This window comes from Odocoileus virginianus, chromosome 14 (assembly GCF_023699985.2).
Source record: "Odocoileus virginianus isolate 20LAN1187 ecotype Illinois chromosome 14, Ovbor_1.2, whole genome shotgun sequence".
NCBI lineage: Eukaryota > Metazoa > Chordata > Mammalia > Artiodactyla > Cervidae > Odocoileus > Odocoileus virginianus.
Window position 1 is genome coordinate 49,507,574 of NC_069687.1, and position 8,270 is coordinate 49,515,843.

Below are 8,270 nucleotides of genomic sequence, written 5' to 3' on the forward strand. Positions count from 1 at the left end.
GAAAACATCTTATGCTGATAGGGTTCCTTGGTGGTACCAAACATTGCTGCTGGCACAGTGCATCCAACAGACACTTTACATGATAGCCATCCATCTCCTCCAACCCACATCACCGTGGTGATTACAGACCTGCCATTCCAGGGCCTGAGCCTTCCAGACCATCCTCAAATTTACCCAAGCAAAATGCCAAAGCCCCTTGGTAGCTAAACGTAGAGTTAGTTTTGCACATTGTTTAGTATACTATTTCATTCAAGTTCAGTATGATAATATTACATGAAAGAACTGTCTATATTTTTGTCCTGAATATAAGTAAACAACAAATGTATAAAGCCAAATCATGAAACAAAATGTATATAATGGTATCATAGATGATGTTTAGGTCATCTCCCCACTGCAGAAGAGTAAACAAAAATAGGCTTTTATTCTCTTTTTATTGGGAATCTTGGGTCTGTCTTCATTCATTCAATCAATCAAAAGATACCAACTGGGTACACGCTACATGAGGATTACAAGATGATGAAGACAAGACAGGTACCTCTGTCTTCAGGTGGCTTCTATGCTAAGTGTTAAAATGAGGCTATATGTGATCTTCAATTAAGGAGGTCCGAATTATAAAAGGTGTGTAAGGAAAAATACTTTTCTATACTAAGATTTTGGAGAACACAGCCTCAACAGAATAATATACTAAAAACATGTTGGAAAAAAATTAGTTCCTAAAGGTGGGTCTTATAAGAAAGTAGTAGCTGACTTTCCCCCAACAAAGATTTGGCTAAAACAACTAAAAGGCTGGAAGTTCCTATTTCTATTTCATTCACATGAACACACATGTATGCACATACATACACGTGCACACGTTACTTCTCCCATGTTTCTAGTCACACTATTTTCTTACCAAACAAGATATGCTTCTTCCGCATATTCAACCTCTGTACATGTGTAAACACCTTTCGTTAACTGGAAGGGCAGTGGGTGGATGGAATGTCCCTGTAGGGGCACAAGTGGATGTGGCTTATCACTAGAGGAAGGTCTCCTCCAGCAGTTTTCTGTCTGTGACCTGGCAGCTGGAGGGAGAACAGAACCCAAGGAACAGGCGTGACTGATACATGCAAACAGGCAAAGCAGACTTGGTTTTTGAAGCCATATACCAACAATGTACCCTTATTCCTTTTTGTCTCAGACAAAGCAGGAAAACAACTGTCAAAAGCCCCAAATTCAGATTTATTGTGGATGGAAACCTCAGCTAGTCAGCCTTATTTGACATCGTTAATCTGAGGAAACCAGAGAAAGAATATTCACACTCAGCTGAAACGTAGCTGCTTTGGGGGACAGCTAAGGGAGGGTCCACAGCCTTTCAAGAAGTAATCCACAACCTTCACACGGAAGATCTGCCTTTCAGTGCGCAACGGCTCAAAACAAAGATGTCACCACATACGCAGCTGCTCTGTACTAAGGGGAAAAAGTATGTGGGGAGCTGTGATCAGAAGCATGGAATCCCATGACTGGAGGAGGACACAGCTAAGGAACCAACCTCAGTGACCAAAGGCCAGAGAGTTTCAAAAGGTACATTTAAACTTGTGTTAATCACTTAGTCGTGTCCCAGCTCTTTGCAACCCTGTGGACTGTAGCCCACCAGGCTCCTCTGTCCATGGAATTCTCTAGGCAAGAATCCTGGAGTGTGCAGCCATTCCCTTCCCCAGCGGCTCTCTTCCTGACCCAGTGACTGAACCTGGGTCCTGCATTGCAGGCTGATTCTTTACTATCTGAGCCACCAGGAAAGCCTACATTTAAGTAAATGGGACATAAACCCTTACAGTCTAAGTGCCTCCCTCCGTATCTAACATTGTACGTGGCTCCATAGGAGCCATCTCATAGGGACAGTGCTGAGTCATCAACTCTTCTCCCAGGAGCTACTGCACATGCAGTTGGCATTTGTGCTCTTATGATCATCAGGAATGAATCCTATTTCAGCATTCCAAATCAATGGGCCACAATTGGAGAATGAATGGAGAATTTGGGGAGGCAGTCCTGACCCCATGACTAATAGTCAAGTGAGCACTATTTAATTGAATTACCAGTTGAATAAAAATTACTTTAGGAAATGAACTATAAAACTCAGGTCAAGTTGTAACATCATTATTAACATCACTACTGGAAGTACTAGAGACCTTGAAAACATGATCTTGAATGCTCACCAGAATTCTGCAAAGTAGGTAAGCCTCACAAGAACCTTCCCTACATGCACTGAACTGTATTCATTTCTACGGTTAGCTGAGTGAGTGATGATTGAGTGAGTGATAATTCAGCAAAGCCATTCAATGTAGTATGTAGCACAGTGATCAAGCACATAGTAGGTGCTCCATAAATGTTGGCTGAATTCAAGAATTAATGCATTGATCACAAATTGATAATCAGTTACCTGATATATCTGTGAAAATTAATCAGTCACATAAAATACATTAAGGGGGGAAATCATGATTGGACTACAAGGAGATCAAACCAGCCAATCCTAAAGGAAATCAACCCTGAATAATCATTGGAAGGACTGATGCTGAAGCTGAAACTCCAATACTTAGGCCACCTGATGGGAAGAGCTGACTCATTAGGAAAGACCCTGATTCTGGGAAAGATTGAGGGCAGGAGGAGAAGGGGATGACAGAGGACAAGATGGTTGGATGGCATCACCGACTCAATAGATATGAGTTTGAGCGAGCTCCAGGAGATGGTGCAGGACATGGAAGCCTGACACGCTGCAGTCCACGGTCATAAAGAGTCAGACCCAACTGAGCAACTGAACAACATGATTGAATGAATCAATGGTAATTCTGATCAAGAGGCTAATGACAACCACTCTCAAACACCCAAATGTGCTTTAAGCTATAGACAAATAGTCTCCTTTTTGTTGCTTCTGCATTTTCTCTGTTTAAGTCTAGATCCTGGCACCTGGGAGCCAGGATTTCTAAACACTTCTGGTTTGGCACTGTCCCACTCAAGTCAATTTTTGCTCAAGTAAACTCTTAAAAAAATTTTAAGTAGTGATTCTGAATAAGAAAATGAGACATTCTTTGATAACCAGCCTACTCTTTCTATTCAAATAAATCAATCTGTGCCAAAACCAAGGAGACAAATAATAAATGTCCTTTATTTTGTTCATGACTATACTTTGTGTCCCTCTTGTGGTTAGGTGGAGCCAGGCACATGACTTCTATTCAGTGAGTTTTTGAGTCGAGGTGCCTCGTGCTGGTTCTGTACAAAAGCACTTAACCCCTCTGAGCTTGCTTTCCCCTCAAGCATGGCAGTGGGCAACATCTGAGATGCTGGCTACTCCATCAACCTGTATCCCTGAGTGAGGATGATCAGCAGAGTGCCTGGTCAACCCACAATGGACACACAGTGTGAATAAGGAATGAATCTTTGTTCTTTCACCCCTGGCACTGTTATGTAGCACATCTTATTCCAGACCAATTGATAAAAGGAATACAATTCCAGGATGCTAAAGTTTCCACAAAATAACAATGAGCCATGATCACATCAAAGCTCAAACTCAGTTTCTGAATTTTGCTCACCTCTATCCCAGACCATCTTCTAATCTTCCCTTATTATTACCCTTACTCTAATCGGTTTATTAATTTCACAAGAGTTTTTAAAATTCTGCTTTCTGCAACAGGCTGTGATCAGTGCTGGGAATAAAAGGGAGAGAAGGCAATTTATGTCCCACAGAAAAGCAATACATGTTCTAAATGAGATTACATTTAGAGCTCAGCTCGACAGATGTGAAATAGACCAAAAAATTGTCCTGAGCCTCTCCTTCCTTGTGTTTGATCTGCTCCTATGGACTGGTGTCAGAAATCTCTTAACCACAGAAACCCTTTTTGCTTTCTTTTGTTTCAGGTCTTGACAAGATGACTGGTGGGTCAGATGAGTCATTGTTTGGCAATCTAAGAATTGTCAGTTGTACTTTCATATTTCATGTTTTTCTGTCAAGAGGCAGCATTTAACAGAACTGTATATTTTCTGCCACACAGTAACAACAAGGATGGTGACTGATGAGAGTTAAATCTCTATGGACTATTCACATTAGTTAAAATTTCATCAGCATCTTGGAACATCTCCTGTCCAACATGTCTTAGGGGAAAGATAAGAAATATTATTTTACTTCTGTTTGATTTTAAAAGATTAAGTCTGTTGACCTTGGTCTCTGATCACCATTCATAAACAAATACATGGATCATCATAGACTCTCAGGGTGGTAGGAGGATGATTCCTTTTAGAAATCTGACACTAGCTATGAGCTTTATCTCTGGTCGCTTATCATCTTAAGTGTATGCTTCCCCCTTCTACTATCAGAAAAGCATTTATCAGCCGTGCAGACAGGCTCAAAGCAAACTTGAAGCCCACTATGTTTATTTTCTGTTCTGAAAAAAATCTCATCAGCATCCCTATTCTTGTCAGAATTATGAAGATAAAGCTTTGATGTGCATGATTTGAAAAAATGAAATCCACTGTAAGGTAATATTAGGATTTGACTTTCAAGTATTATACATTTACTTCTTTATTGTTTTAAGGCAGTGCTAGTGATTAACTGCTCAAATCATGTAGCTAATTTCACCATTCCCATATTTTCCCATTTCGTCACTGTCCTCTGTCCTTGTTCTTCTCCAATCCTGACAAATAATAAAATTATATTCCAGTCAAAAGTGAAATAATCACAGCTATAGCTGCTGAATGGGAGAAAACTAGTTCATCTAACAAATACCTTTGAGTAATGACTTCACACTAGATGCTGTTATAGACTCTGAACACAGAGCAATAAAGTACAGTAGAGAAGGCCACACTCATGAGGCTCACATGTCAATGGAGAGACAATAATCAATAATATCAGTTCAAATAAATGCTGTGAAGAAAATGAAATAGTTATAGGATAGAGTGATGGTAGAACTGGGTTTACCAAAGAAAATTTCTCCAGGAAGGTCAAGTTTGAGTCAAAGTCCAAGTGAAAAGAAGCCAAAGAGTTGAGGAAAGAGACATCTAGAAAGAAGGACCAGGAGGCTCAACAAGGAGCTTGGCGTGAGAAAGAGCTCAGCCCATTCAAAGAAGAGAAAGAAGACCTTCCTAGCTGGAGACAAGAGAGGGAGGGAAGGCAGAGGCCAGCTCAAGATGAGTCACAGAGTTCAAGGTAAAACCCTTGGATTTTGTTTCAAATCCAGTGAAAAGTTATTGGAAGATTTTACTAGAAGAGTGAGATGAAATGTAGATATGCAAATATCAGTCCAATCATCTGACAAAACAGGATGTTAGATCTGCCTATTCTACAAAGAAAGCATGGGGATATCCCCCAAGTCCAGGGGGAAAATTCCTGAGTGCCCACTTAACATTAGTGTTCCAAGGCTCACACTTGCCAGCAACCAATAAACTCAGGAGGAATATGTACCTGCCTTTTCGGAAAAGCCACCCCGCTGGGATGTCCTATTAAGCTACTTCCTAAATTCTTACTTTACCAATGTGATGTGTTACTCAAGCCAGGATCAATCAGAAGACAATTGTCAGCTGCTGTGTGGAGGATGGTCAAGAGGGGAAAACCAGAAGCTAGGGACACAGGGTATCTTACCAACTCTGGTCCAGCATTACATGGGCTCGTGTGAAAGTTCCTTAGAAGGCGCCAGAAAAATAATCAGCTTGCTGTAAAATATTAAATTTAATTTGTATTAAAATACATAATAAAATATAAAGCATTAAATATATTATTAAATATCACTGAATTTCATAACATGTTTCATTCTGATCTTAATAGTCTTTCATAAAACCTTAAAAGATTTTCTGCCATGGGATCAAGTGAAATGTCACTTTTCTTCTTAAGCAAAAAGATAAAATTTATGAACCATGCATATGCCAGTTCTGTGAGATGCCATCTTGATTAAAATTTGCCTAAATTTGCTTTCAACTTGGCAGAGCTCCATGGGTGCTTAGACATTAAAACAGCTGGCATTTCTGTCAAGAAGTTTTGTATTTCTTTTTAGAAATGCAGATTAAATTGAGTTACTTTAAAATCCCCACTCTTGAAACCAATATATACAGATAAGGTCTATCCCAAAAAACAAGTAAGTTTTATTCCCATTCCTCTCTTTTTACTGCCAATCCTAAACTCCTTTGTAAGCCCACGGGGGCCCTCACTGAAAAGTCTTGAGAGACTTGCTTTAATCAGGAAGCAGTAGGCTAATAATTTTTTTTTAATAGCCACCAATAATGCCTACTTCCCATGTGGCACAGTGGTAAAGAATCTATCTGCCAATGCAGGAGATGCAAGACACATGGGTTTTATCCCTGGGTCGGGAAGATCCCCTAGAGTAGGAAAAGGCAACCCACTCCAGTATCCTTGCCTGGGAAATCCCATGGACAGAGAAGTTTGGCATTCTACATACAGTCCATGGGGTCACACAGAGTTGGATATGACCAAGCACGATCATGAAAAATGCCTATCCTCCAAAATGTAGAGGGATGATTAGATGATATCTCTACTTCAAAATTCACTAAAAGTAGAGAAGTTTCCCATTCAACTACAAGATGATACTGGACACCCTTCTAAGGACACACATACAACCCTTAGAGGCAGAGGTCACAAACTGACAACCAAACACCTAATGTGACCAACCTATTTTCCCCATGTTAACGTGTAGCAACAAGTCTCAGAATGTTAGCATAGTATTTGTCAACATTTGAATTGGTAATCAATATTTAAAACTCAGGAGATTTTACGACTTTATTTTTCACTCCTTTGAAAAAAAGTCAAAAGATCTGAAACTTCTACAGGTACACAACGCTTGCTTTTCTTCAAGACAACAATCCTCAGATGGTGAGTAATGGACACTCTCCGTGGGTGGAGAAACATTTGATTTGCTAAGACTCTACCATGTCCTATTATGTTGTAATCCCTCACTGAACCATTCACTTACAACACCTGTCTGACCAGTGCAAATCCTCTTTGGTAATGAAGAGACAAATTGGATGGATATATGGATGGATGGATAGATGGATGGATGGATGGATGGATGGATGGATGGATGGATGGATGGGCGGGTGGACAGAATGCAATTAAGCCCCAAATTATGCAGCTGAACAGTAAATTTTTATAGCAAGCACTGTTTTGTACCAAATACACTAAGGTTCCAAGACTTCCCCAAAATTAGAATTTTGAATTCCTCAGGCTAACCAAACTGAATAATAGACTTAAATAGTTGAGACTAAGACTCTGACTACTTCTGGAACTCTAGAACCAAGCATTTCTGCCTGCTCTTCAAAACAGGAGACCACGGGGGTGATCATGGTCATTTGCTAGCCCACATGTCACCTTTGTGGAAAAATTCCCCTTCTTGTGGGTTGACGCATCAATGGCTTGGCAAGCAGAGTATGACTTCCTTTTCACTGCACTCAACTCCCACACCAGCCCAATTGTATGGTGATTAATCTGCACAGATATATGAAGCACCACAGCCCTGGAAGTGAACTTTACACAAACCACAAATGAAATCAACATGCAAATGAAATTCAACCAGAGAGATGCATCTGACAAGTCAAGAGATTAAAGGGTCATGAAGATCTGTGTATGTTTTCATTGGTAACCTGGATTTTTAATCTCTCATAGGAAACAGATCTTAAAACTTCTGAAAAAGGGAAATAAGTGAACACTACCCCAGGCTAAGAGAGGTGAAGATCAAACCATTCTACCTAATCTCTGAGATCATTCTGTCCTGATGAACAGGTTTCCCACGTGGGTAGATACACACAGTCTATTCAGAAAACCAATTTGTATTTATTGGGGGTAAAAATAATTTATAAGAAGAATTTTTTCACTTTACTGTTTCTTGAAGTGTAGTCAAATTTACAATGTTGCAGGTATACAGCAAAGTGATTCAGTTATTATACACACATATATATGTATATTCAGATTCTTTCCCACTATAGGTTATTATAAGATATAGTTCCCTGTGCTATACAGTAGGTTCTTGCTGTTTATCTATTTTATATATAGTAGTGTGTTTATGTTAATCCCAAATTCCTAATTTACCTCCCCCTCCTTCCCCTTCAGTACCATAAATTTGCTTTCTATGTCTTATGAGTCTATTTCTGTCTTATAAATAAGTTTATTTGTATCATTTTTTCAGATTCCACAAATAAATAACACGAGATGATACCTGTCTTTTTCTCACTTACTTCACTTAGTATGATAATCTCTAGATCCATCCATGTTGTTGCAAATGTCATTTCACTCCTTTTTA

At 39.6% G+C, this 8,270-nt stretch overlaps 1 long non-coding RNA gene across 1 annotated transcript in view; it reads right to left on the reverse strand.

Annotated features, from left to right (window-relative positions):
• LOC110129858 (uncharacterized) overlaps positions 1-5,683 on the reverse strand; it is a 378,298-nt gene extending 372,615 nt beyond the window's left edge. Inside the window, exon 1 of the long non-coding RNA XR_011491241.1 lies at positions 5,606-5,683. This is a non-coding gene — a long non-coding RNA (uncharacterized lncRNA). The remainder of the gene's footprint in view (positions 1-5,605) is intronic.
• Positions 5,684-8,270: the final 2,587 nt, after the last annotated feature.